A 13,075-nucleotide genomic window follows, 5' to 3' on the forward strand; every position below is an offset into this window, starting at 1 on the left:
CACTGCATCTCCTGAATCCGAGGCTCGATTATCCGACGGATCCTCCTCTCCAATACCCCCGAAAAGACCTTACCAGGGAGGCTGAGGAGTGTGATACCCCTATAGTTGGAACACACCCTCCGGTCCCCCTTTTTAAAGAGGGGGACCACCACCCCAATCTGCCAGTCCAGAGGCACTGTCCCCGATGTCAACGCGATACTGCAGAGGCGTGTCAGCCAAGACAGCCCTACAACATCCAGAGCCTTGAGAAACTCAGGACGGACCTCATCCACCCCCGGGGCCTTGCCACCGAGGAGCTTTTTAACCACCTCGGCAACCTCAGCCCCAGAAATGGGAGGCCCCGTCTCCGAGCTCTCCGACTCTGCCTCTTCCGAGCACGTGTTGGTAGGATTGAGGAGTTCCTCGAAGTACTCCCCCCACCGACTCACAACATCCCTAGTTGAGGTCAGCAAAGCCCCGTCCCCACTGTAAACAGTGTTGACTGTGAGCCGCTCCCCCCCCCCTGAGACGCCGGATGGTGGACCAGAATCTTTTCGAGGCCGTCCGGAAATCGTTCTCCATGGTCTCACCGAACTCCTCCCAGGCCCGAGTTTTTGCCTCACAACCGCCGAAGCCGTGGCCCGTCTGGCCCGTCGGTACCTATCAGCTTCTTCCAGGGTCCCACTGGCCAAAAAGGCCCGATAGGACTCCTTCTTCAGCTTGACGGCTTCCCTCACCACTGGTGTCCACCAGCAGGTTCGAGGGTTGCCGCCACGACAGGCACCGACCACCTTACGGCCACAACTCCGACCAGCTGCCTCGGCAATGGAGTCACGGAACATGGCCCATTCGGACTCAATGTCCCCCACCTCAAATATGGTTGAAGCTCTGCCGGAGGTGGGAGTTAAAGCTCCTTCTGACGGGGGATTCTGACAAACGCTCCCAGCAGACCCTCACAATACGTATGGGCCTGCCAGGTCTGATCGGCATCCTCCCCCACCAGCGGAGCCAACTCACCACCAGGTGGGGATCAGTTGACAGCTCCGCCCCTCTCTTCACCCGAGTGTCCAGGACATACGGCCGCAAGTCCGATGATACAACCACAAAGTCGATCATCGAACTGCGGCCAAGGGTGTCCTGGTGCCAAGTGCACATATGGACACCCTTATGCCTGAACATGGTGTTCGTTATGGACAGTCTATGACTGGCACAGAAGTCCAACAACATAACACCACTCTGATTCAGATCGGGGGGGCCGTTCCTCCCAATCACACCCCTCCAGGTCTCACTGTCATTGCCCACGTGAGCATTGAAGTCCCCCAGCAGAATGAGGGAGTCTCCGGTAGGAGCATTCTCCAGTGCCTCCCCCAGAGACTCCAAAAAGGGTAGGTACTCTGAACTGCTGTTTGGCGCATAGGCACAAAGAACAGTCAGGACTCGTCCCCCCACCCAAAGGCGGAGGGAGGCTACCCTCTCGTTCACTGGGGTAAACCCCAATGTACTGGCACACAGCCGGGGGGCAATAAGTATGCCCACACCTGCTCTGCGCCTCTCACCACGGGCAACTCCAGAGTGGAAGAGAGTCCAACCCCTCTCAAGAGTACTGGTTCCAGATCCCAAGCCGTGCGTCGAGGTGAGTCCGACTATATCTAACGGTCTGATCAAGTTTCAACAATAAACAACAAACTTTGTATTATGAGAAAGAACCAGACTCATTCTTCAGGAATCCGAAAATAAGCTCTATTTTACGAGTTATGCACGAATTCGGATTCTCCTATAAAACGAATTCCTTAACTCAAACCATGTTAAGACTGCTTTGTCCTTCATATTTATTCATGTCTAATCAAGTTTCAATGATAAACAACGTTGTACTTTGTAGAATGAGAAAGAACTTCTTCAGCAATAAGCATCTCTCGACAAATGACGAAATACAGATTTTGCTATAAAATTAATTGCTATCAGCCTGACTTAAAACTGTTTGTCTTCCTTATTTATCCACTTCAAATCAAGTTTCAACAATTAAAAAAATTTTGTAGTTTGAGAAAGAACAACTTAATCTTGAGCAATCAGTATAAAAAGAGGGTAAGCAAAGGTGCGAATGTCAAACCATACATGATCAAAACAGGGAGCGGAGGTGTTTGGCTGAGACAAGGTGTGAATGTCCACCCATAATTAATGAAAAGCGGGCAACAAGTAGGTTCGAATGCCCAACCATACATCATCAAAAGCAGGAGTGGATATGTTCGGCTACAAGAAGGTTTAAACGTCTGACCATAGTTTGTAAAAAGCGGGTAAGAAAAGGTTCGAATGCCCGAACATACACCATCAAAGGAGGGAGCGGAGGTGTTCCGCTGTAAGAAGGTGTGAATGTCCGACCATAGTTGGTAAAAAACGGGTAAGAAAAGGTTAAAATACCCGACTGTACACAATCAGTAGCGGGTGCGGAGTTGTTCGGCTACTAAAAGATGTGAAAGTCCGACCATGGTTTGTAAAAAGCGGGTAAGAAAAGGTGCGAATGCCCGAAAATGTATGATCAAAAGAGGGAGCGGAGGGTTTTGGCTACAAGAAGGTTTGAATATCCGACCATAGTTTGTAAAAAGTGGGTAAAAAAAGGTTACAATACATCATCTAAAGCAGGAGTGGATGTGTTCGGCTACAAGAAGATTTGAATGTCCATCAATAATTGCTTTAAAACATGAAAGAAAATTTTCGAATATCAAACCGCACATGATCATAAGCGGGAGAGGAGTTGTTCAGCTGCAAGAAGGTGTGAATGTCCACCCATAATTACTGAAAAATGGGTAAGAAAAGGTGAAAATGCCCAACCATACATCATCAAAAGCAGGAGTGGATGTGTTCGGTTGTGTGGATGTGTACCCTACAAGAAAGTTTGAATGTCCGACCGAAAAAGCGGGTAAGAAAAGGTTCGAATGCCCGAACATAGACCATCAAAAGAGGGAGCGGAGGTGTTCCGCTGTAAGAAGGTGTAAATGTGCGACCATAGTTGGTAAAAAACGGGTAAGAAAAGGTTAAAATACCCGACTGTACACAATCAATAGGGGGAGCGGAGTTGTTTGGCTACAAGAAGGTGTGAAAGTCCGACCACGGTTTGTAAAAAGCGGGTAAGAAAAGGTTCGAATGCCCGAATATATACCATCAAAAGTGGAAGTGGATGTGTTCGGCTGCAAGAAGGTGTGAACGTCCGACCAAAGTTTGTAAAAAGCAGTTAAGAAAAGGTTCGAATATCCAACCAAACATAATCAAAAGCGGGAGCAGAGCTGTTCGACTGCAAGTAGGTGTGAATGTCAGATCATAATTTGCAAAAAGCTGATGAGAAAGGGTGAGAATGCCCAGCTATACACCATCAAATGCGGGAGCGGAAGTGTTCGGCTGTGAGTAGGTGTGAATGTCCAACCATAATTGCTGAAAAATGTGTTAGAAGAGACTAGAATGCCGGACAAGACATCATCAAATGCGGGAGCGGAGTTGTTCGGCTGTGAGTAGGTGTGAATCTCCGAGCATAGTTTGTAAAAAGGGGGTAAGAATAGGTTCGAATGCCCGAACATACACTATCAAAACAGGGAGCTGAGGTGGCTCAGCTGCAAGGTGTGAATGTCTGACTATAGTTTGTAAATAAGGTGCGAATGCCCAACAATGTATAATCAAAAGAGGGAGCGGAGGTTTTCGGCTACAAGAAGGTTTGAATGTCCGACCATAGTTTGTAAAAAGCGGGTAAGAAAAGGTTCAAATGCCTGACTATACACCATCAAAAGCGGGAGCAGAGGTGTTCCGCTGTAAGACGGTGTGAATGTCCGACCATATTTGGTAAAAAGCGGGTAAGAAAAGGTTAAAATACCCGACTGTACACAATCAATAGCGGGAGAGGAGGTGTTCAGTTGCAAGAAGGTGTGAATGTCCACCCATAATTACTGAAAAATGGGTAAGAAAAGGTGCGAATGCCAAACCATACATTATCAAAAGCAGGTGTGAATGTCAGATCATAATTTGCAAAAAGCTGATGAGAAAGGGTGAGAATGCCCGACTATACACCATCAAATGCGGGAGTGGAGTTGTTCGGCTGTGAGTAAGTGTGAATCTCCGACCATAATTGCTGAAAAATGTGTTAGAAAAGGTAAGAATGCCGGTCCATACATCATCAAAAGCGGGAGAGGTGGTGTTCGGCTGCAAGTAGGTGTGAATGTCCAGCCATAATTACTAACAAACGGGTAAGAAAAGGTAGTATTGCCAGACCATACATGATCAAAACAGGGAGCGGAGGTGGTTCAGCTGCAAGAAGGTGTGAATGTCCGACTAAAGTTCAAATATATTAACAAAAGCGGGAGGAGAGGTCTTCGGATGAGAGTGGTTGAGAATTTCCAACCATAATCTATAAAATGCGGTGAAAAAAAAGGTGTGATAGAACACTAGAAGGTGGAGCGGAAGTGTTCGGCTGCAAGAAGGTGTGAATGTCCGACTATATTTGGTGAAAAGCAGGTGAAGCAAGGTCTGAATGCCCAACCTTACATCATCAAAAGCGAGATCAGAGGTGTTTGGCTGCATGAAGGCCATAGTTTGCCAAAAGCGGGTAAGCTGCGAATGACCGACTAAATATCAACAAAAGGTCTTCGGATGCAAGTGGGTGTGAATATCCCACCATACAAGTATGGTGGAGAGGAAGCTGTGAACAGCCGACCATAGTTGGCAAAAAGCGGGTGAGAAAAGGTGCGAATGTCCAACCATACATGATCAAAACAGGGAGCGGAGGTGTTTGGCTGTGACAAGGTGTGAATGTCCACCCAAAATTAATGAAAAGCGGGCAACAAGTAGGTTTGAATGCCAAACCATACATCATCAAAAGCAGGAGTGGATGTGTTCGGCTACAAGAAGGTTTGAATGTCCGAGCATAGATTGTAAAAAGCGGGTAAGAAAAGGTTCGAATGCCCAAACATACACCATCAAAAGAGGGAGCGGAGGTGTTCCGCTGTAAGAAGGTGTGAATGTCCAGCCATAATTACTCACAAACGGGTAAGAAAAGGTAGTATTGCCAGACCATACATGATCAAAACAGGGAGCTGAGGTGGTTCAGCTGCAAGGTGTGAATGTCTGACTATAGTTTGTAAAAAGCGGGTAAGACAAGGTGCGAATGCCCGACAATATATGATCAAAAGAGGGAGTGGAGGTCTTCGGCTGCAAGGTCTGAATGTCCAACCATAATTTTTAAAAACCGGGTAAGAAAAGGCTCGAAATTCCGACTATACACAATCAAAAGCGGGAGCGGGAGGTTTTCAGCTGCAAATCCTTCACTCAAATCAAGTGAAAACTGCTTTGTCCTTCATATTTATCAATGTCTAGATCGACTTCAACAAAGAACAACATTGTACTTTGCAGTAAAGAAAGAGCAAATCAAAAGTTTTAGGAATCCGAGAATAAGCTTATTTTCATGAGTTCTGCACGATTATTGATTTTACTATAAATGAATGCCTTCACTCAAACTATGTTAAAACTGCTTTGTCCTTCATATTTATCAATGTCTAGATTGACTTCAACAAAGAACAACACTGGATTTTGCAGTAGAAGAAAGAGCAACACTGAAGGATCAGTAATCCGAGAATAAGCTTATTTTCATACGTTCTGCATGATTTGGGATTTTATGTATAAAATGAATTCCTTCACTCAAACCAAGTTAAAACTGCTTTGTCCTTCATATTTATCAATGTCTAGATCGACTTCAACAAAGAACAACATTGTATTTTGCAGTAGAAGAAAAAGCAACACTGAAGGATCAGGAATCCGAGAATAAGCTTCTTTTCATACGTTCTGCATGATTTGGGATTTTATGTATAAAATGAATTCCTTCACTCAAACCAAGTGAAAACTGCTTTGTCCTTCATATTTATCAATGTCTAGATTTACTTCAACAAAGAACAACATTGTATTTTGCAGTAGTAGAAAGAGCAACACTTGAAGGAACAGGAATCCGAGAATAAGCTTATTTTCATACGTTCTGCATGATTTGGGATTTTATGTATAAAATGAATTCCTTTACTCAAACTATGTTAAAACTGCTTTGTCCTTCATATTTATCAATGTCTAGATTGACTTCAACAAAGAACAACATTGTATTTTGCAGTAGAAGAAATAGCAACACTGAAGGATCAGGAATCCGAAAACACGCTTATTTTCATACGTTCTGCTTGATTTGGGATTTTGCTATAAAATTAATTCCTTCACTCAAACAAAGTGGAAACTGCTTTGTCCTTCATATTTATCAATGTCTATATCGATTTCAACAAAGAACAAGGCTGTATTTTGCAGTATAGGAAAGAGCAACACTGGAGGATCAGGAATCAGAGAATAAGCTTACTTTCATGAGTCCTGCACGATTTCGGATTTTCCTATAAAATGAATTGCTTTGCTCAAATTGCTTTGTCCTTCATAGTTATCCATGTCTAAAATGTATCAAGCATAAAGTTCCTCATATTACCCTGAATGAGAAAGAAGCATCCCTTTGGTTGAACAATACGTTCCTTATGCGGAGTTATGCACGATTTCGGATTTTGCTATAAAATTCATTCCTTCACACCTTTTTTTTTCACCGCATTTTATAGATTATGGTTGGAAATTTCAACCACTCTAATCCGAAGACCTCTCCTCCCGCTTTTGTTAATATATTTGAACTTCAGTTGGACATTCACCCCTTTTTGCAGCTAAACCATGTCCGCTCCCTGTTTTGATCATGTATGGTCTGGCAATACTACATTTTCTTACCCGTTTGTGAGTAATTATGGCTGGATATTCACACCTACTTGCAGCTGAACACAATCTCTCTCGCTTTTAATTATGTTTGGATATTCGAACCTTTTCTTTACTGCTTTTGGCCAACTTTTGTCGGACGTTCACACCTTCTTGCAGCCGAACACCTCCGCTTCCGCTTTTGATGGTATATATTTGGGCATTCGAACCTTTTCTTACCAGCTTTTTACAAACGATGGTTGGACTTTCACACCTTCTTGTAGCCGAACAACTCCGCTCCCGCTATTGATTGTGTACAGTCGGGTATTTTAACCTTTTCTTACCCGCTTTTTACCAACTATGGTCAGACATTCACACCGTCTTACAGCGGAACATCTCCGCTCCTGCTTTTGATGGTGTATAGTCAGGCATTTGAACCTTTTCTTACCCGCTTTTTACAAACTATGGTCAGACATTCAAACCTTCGTGTAGCCGAAAACCTCTGCTCCCTCTTTTGATTATACATTGTCGGGCATTCGCACCTTATCTTACCCGCTTTTTACAAACTATGCTCGGACATTCAAACCTTCTTGTAGCCGAACACATCCACTCCTTCTTTTGATGATGTATGCTTGGGCATTCAAACCTACTTTTTGCCCGCTTTTCATTAATTTTGGGTGGACATTCACACCTTGTCACAGCCAAACACCTCCGCTCCCTGTTTTGATCATGTATGGTTGGACATTCGCACCTTGTCTCACCCGCTTTTTGCAAACTATGGTCGGCTGTTCACAGCTTCCTCTCCACCATACTTGTATGGTGGGATGTTCACACCCAGTTGCATCCGAAGACCTCCGCCCCCACTTTTGTTGATATTTAGTTGGTCATTCGCAGCTTACCCGCTTTTGGCAAACTATGGCCTTCTTGCAGCCAAACACCTCTGATCTCGCTTTTGATAATGTAAGGTTGGGCATTCAGACCTTGCTTCACCTGCTTTTCACCAAATATAGTCGGACATTCACACCTTCTTGCAGCCGAACACTTCCGCTCCACCTTCTAGTGTTCTATCACACCTTTTTTTCACCGAATTTTATAGATTATGGTTGGAAATTCTCAACCACTCTCATCCGAAGACCTCTCCTCCCGCTTTTGTTTTGAACTTTATATTTGAAGTTTAGTGAGACATTCACACCTTCTTGCAGCTGAACCACCTCCGCTCCCTGTTTTGATCATGTATGGTCTGGCAATACTACCTTTTCTTACCCGTTTGTGAGTAATTATGGCTGGACATTCACACCTACTTGCAGCCGAACAACTCCGCTCCCGCATTTGATGGTGTGCAGTCGGACATTCTCACCCTTTCTCATCAGCTTTTTGCAAATTATGATCTGACATTCACACCTACTTGCAGTCGAAAAGCTATGCTCCCGCTTTTGATTATGTTTGGTTGGATATTCAAACCTTTTCTTAACTGCTTTTTACAAACTTTGGTTGGACGTTCACACCTTCTTGTAGCCGAACACATCCACTCCTGCTTTTGATGATGTATGGTTGGGCATTCGCACCTTTTTTTTACCCATTTGTCAGGAATAATGGGTGGACATTCACACCTTCTTGCAGCTGAACACCTCCTCTCCCACTTATGATCATGTGCGGTTTGATTTTCGAAAATTTTCTTTCATGTTTTCTAGCAATTATTGATGGACATTTAGACCTTCTTGCAGCTGAACACCTCCGCTCCTGCTTTTGATCATACCTTGTCAGGCATTCGCACCATGTCTTACCCGCTTTTTACAAACTTTAGTCGAACATTTACACCTTTTTGCAGCCGAACACCACCTCTCTCGCTTTTGATGATGTATGGTCCGGCATTCTTTCCTTTTCTAACACATTTTTCAGCAATTATGGTCGGACATTCACACCTACTCAGAGCCGAACACCTCCGCTCCCGCATTTGATGGTGTATAGTCGGGCATTCTCACCCTTTCTCATCAGCTTTTTGCAAATTATGATCTGACATTCACACCTGCTTTTGATAATGTATGGTTGGGAATTCGCACCTTTTTTTACCCATTTTTCAGGAATTATGGGTGGACATTCACACCTTCTTGCAGCTGAACACCTCCTCTCCTTCTTATGATCATGTGCGGATGATATTCGAAAATTTTCTTTCATGTTTTAAAGCAATTATTGATGAACATTCAGACCTTCTTGCAGCTGAACCACTCTGCTCCCGCTTTTGATGGTGTATAGTCGGGCTTTCGAGCCTTTCCTTCCCGGTTTTTACAAATTATGGTTGGACATTCAGACCTTCTTGCTGCCGAACACCTCCGCTCCCTCTTTTGATCATACATTGTCGGGCATTAGCACCTTTTCTTACCCGCTTTTTACAAACCATAGTCGGACTTTCACATCTTTTAGTAGCCGAACAACTCCGCTCCCGCTATTCATTGTGTACAGTCGGGTATTTTAACCTTTTCTTACCCGCTTTTTACCAACTATGGTCGGACATTCACACCTTCTTACAGCGGAACACCTCCGCTCCCTCTTTTGATGGTGTATGTTCGGGCAGTCAAACCTTTTCTTACCTGCTTTTTACAAACTATGGTCAGACATTCAACCCTTCTTAGAGCCGAACACATCCACTCCTGCTTTTGATTATGTATAGTTGGGCATTCGCACCTTTTCTTACCCATTTTTCAGTAATTATGGGTGTACATTCACACCTTCTTGCAGCCAAACACCTCCGCTCCCTCTTTTGATCATACATTTTCGGGCATTCGCACCTTTTCTTACCCGCTTTTTACAAACCATGGTCGGACTTTCACACCTTTTAGTAGCCGAACAACTCCGCACCCGCTACTGATTGTGTACAGTCGGGTATTTTAACCTTTTCTTACCCGTTTTTTACCAACTATGGGCGGACATTCACACCTTCTTACAGCGGAACACCTCCGCTCCCTCCTTTGATGGTGTATGTTCGGGCATTCGAACCTTTTCTTACCCGCTTTTTACAAACTATGGTCAGACGTTCAAACCTTCTTGTAGCCGAACATATCCACTCCTGCTTTTGATGATGTATGGTTGGGCATTCGAACCTACTTGTTGCCCGCTTTTCATTAATTATGGGTGGACATTCACACCTTGTCTCAGCCAAACACCTCCGCTCCCTGTTTTGATCATGTATGGTTTGACATTCGCACCTTTGCTTACCCTCTTTTTATACTGATTGCTCAAGATTAAGTTGTTCTTTCTCAAACTACAAAATTTTTTTAATTGTTGAAACTTGATTTGAAGTGGATAAATAAGGAAGACAAACAGTTTTAAGTCAGGCTGATAGCAATTAATTTTATAGCAAAATCTGTATTTCGTCATTTGTCGAGAGATGCTTATTGCTGAAGAAGTTCTTTCTCATTCTACAAAGTACAACGTTGTTTATCATTGAAACTTGATTAGACATGAATAAATATGAAGGACAAAGCAGTCTTAACATGGTTTGAGTTAAGGAATTCGTTTTATAGGAGAATCCGAATTCGTGCATAACTCGTAAAATAGAGCTTATTTTCGGATTCCTGAAGAATGAGTCTGGTTCTTTCTCATAATACAAAGTTTGTTGTTTATTGTTGAAACTTCATCAGACCGTTAGATATAGTCGGACTCACCTCGACGCACGGCTTGGGATCTGGAACCAGTACTCTTGAGAGGGGTTGGACTCTCTTCCACTCTGGAGTTGCCCGTGGTAAGAGGCGCAGAGCAGGTGTGGGCATACTTATTGCCCCCCGGCTGTGTGCCAGTACATTGGGGTTTACCCCAGTGAACGAGAGGGTAGCCTCCCTCCGCCTTTGGGTGGGGGGACGAGTCCTGACTGTTGTTTGTGCCTATGCGCCAAACAGCAGTTCAGAGTACCTACCCTTTTTGGAGTCTCTGGGGGAGGCACTGGAGAATTCTCCTACCGGAGACTCCCTCATTCTGCTGGGGGACTTCAATGCTCACGTGGGCAATGACAGTGAGACCTGGAGGGGTGTGATTGGGAGGAACGGCCCCCCCGATCAGAATCAGAGTGGTGTTATGTTGTTGGACTTCTGTGCCAGTCATAGACTGTCCATAACGAACACCATGTTCAGGCATAAGGGTGTCCATATGTGCACTTGGCACAAGGACACCCTTGGCCGCAGTTCGATGATCGACTTTGTGGTTGTATCATCGGACTTGCGGCCGTATGTCCTGGACACTCGGGTGAAGAGAGGGGCGGAGCTGTCAACTGATCCCCACCTGGTGGTGAGTTGGCTCCGCTGGTGGGGGAGGATGCCGATCAGACCTGGCAGGCCCATACGTATTGTGAGGGTCTGCTGGGAGCGTTTGTCAGAATCCCCCGTCAGAAGGAGCTTTAACTCCCACCTCCGGCAGAGCTTCAACCATATTTGAGGTGGGGGACATTGAGTCCGAATGGGCCATGTTCCGTGACTCCATTGCCGAGGCAGCTGGTCGGAGTTGTGGCCGTAAGGTGGTCGGTGCCTGTCGTGGCGGCAACCCTCGAACCTGCTGGTGGACACCAGTGGTGAGGGAAGCCGTCAAGCTGAAGAAGGAGTCCTATCGGGCCTTTTTGGCCAGTGGGACCCTGGAAGAAGCTGATAGGTACCGACGGGCCAGACGGGCCACGGCTTCGGCGGTTGTGAGGCAAAAACTCGGGCCTGGGAGGAGTTCGGTGAGACCATGGAGAACGATTTCCGGACGGCCTCGAAAAGATTCTGGTCCACCATCCGGCGTCTCAGGGGGGGGGAAGCGGCTCACAGTCAACACTGTTTACAGTGGGGACGGGGCTTTGCTGACCTCAACTAGGGATGTTGTGAGTCGGTGGGGGGAGTACTTCGAGGAACTCCTCAATCCTACCAACACGTGCTCGGAAGAGGCAGAGTCGGAGAGCTCGGAGACGGGGCCTCCCATTTCTGGGGCTGAGGTTGCCGAGGTGGTTAAAAAGCTCCTCGGTGGCAAGGCCCCGGGGGTGGATGAGGTCCGTCCTGAGTTTCTCAAGGCTCTGGATGTTGTAGGGCTGTCTTGGCTGACACGCCTCTGCAGTATCGCGTTGACATCGGGGACAGTGCCTCTGGACTGGCAGATTGGGGTGGTGGTCCCCCTCTTTAAAAAGGGGGACCGGAGGGTGTGTTCCAACTATAGGGGTATCACACTCCTCAGCCTCCCTGGTAAGGTCTATTCGGGGGTATTGGAGAGGAGGATCCGTCGGATAATCGAGCCTCGGATTCAGGAGATGCAGTGTGGCTTTCGTCCTGGCCGTGGAACAGTGGACAGCTCTATACCCTCGGCAGGATCCTGGAGGGTGCATGGGAGTTCGGCAAACCAGTCTACATGTGTTTTGTGGACTTGGAGAAAGCGTTCGACCGTGTCCCTCGTGGAGTCCTGTGGGGGGTGCTCCGGGAATATGGAGTGCCGGACCCCTTGATAGGGGCCGTTCGGTCTCTGTATGACCGGTGCCAGAGTTTGGTCCGCATTGCCGGCAGTAAGTCGGATACGTTTCCGGTGAGAGTTGGACTCCGTCAGGGCTGCCCTTTGTCACCGATTCTGTTCCTAACTTTTATGGACAGAATTTCTAGGCGGAGCCAGGGCGTTGAGGGTGTCCCATTTGGCGACCTCAGAATCGGGTCTCTGCTTTTTGCAGATGATGTGGTTCTGTTAGCGTCGTCAGGCCGTGACCTTCAGCTCTCACTGGAGTGATTCGCAGCCGAGTGTGAAGCGGCTGGGATGAGAATCAGCACCTCCAAATCCGAGACTATGGTTCTCAGCCGGAAAAGGGTGGAATGCTCTCTCCGGGTCGGGAATGAGATCCTTCCCCAAGAGGAGGAGTTCAAGTATCTCGGGGTCTTGTTCACGAGTGACGGACGAATGGAGCGGGAGATTGATGGGCGGATCGGTGCGGCGCCTGCAGTGTTGCAGGCTCTGCACCGACCCGTCGTTGTGAAGAGGGAGCTGAGCCAGAAGGCGAAGCTCTCTACTTACTGGTCAATCTACGTTCCCATCCTCACCTATGGTCACGAGTTGTGGGTAGTGACCGAAAGAACAAGATCGCGAATACAAGCGGCCGAAATGGGTTTCCTCCGCAGGGTGTCTGGGCTCTCCCTTAGAGATAGGGTGAGAAGCTCAGTCATCCGGGAGGGGCTCGGAGTAGAACCGCTGCTCCTCCGCATTGAGAGGAGTCAGATGAGGTGGCTCGGGCATCTGGTTAGGATGCCCCCTGGGCGCCTCCCTGGGGAGGTGTTCCGGGCACGTCCCACTGGGAGGAGACCCCGGGGGAGACCCAGGACACGTTGGAGAGACTATGTCTCTCGGCTGGCCTGGGAACGCCTCGGGG

The sequence above is a fragment of the Leuresthes tenuis genome, unplaced genomic scaffold (assembly GCF_036924035.1).
Source record: "Leuresthes tenuis unplaced genomic scaffold, fLeuTen1.0.hap1 SCAF_8, whole genome shotgun sequence".
In the NCBI taxonomy this organism is placed as follows: domain Eukaryota; kingdom Metazoa; phylum Chordata; class Actinopteri; order Atheriniformes; family Atherinopsidae; genus Leuresthes; species Leuresthes tenuis.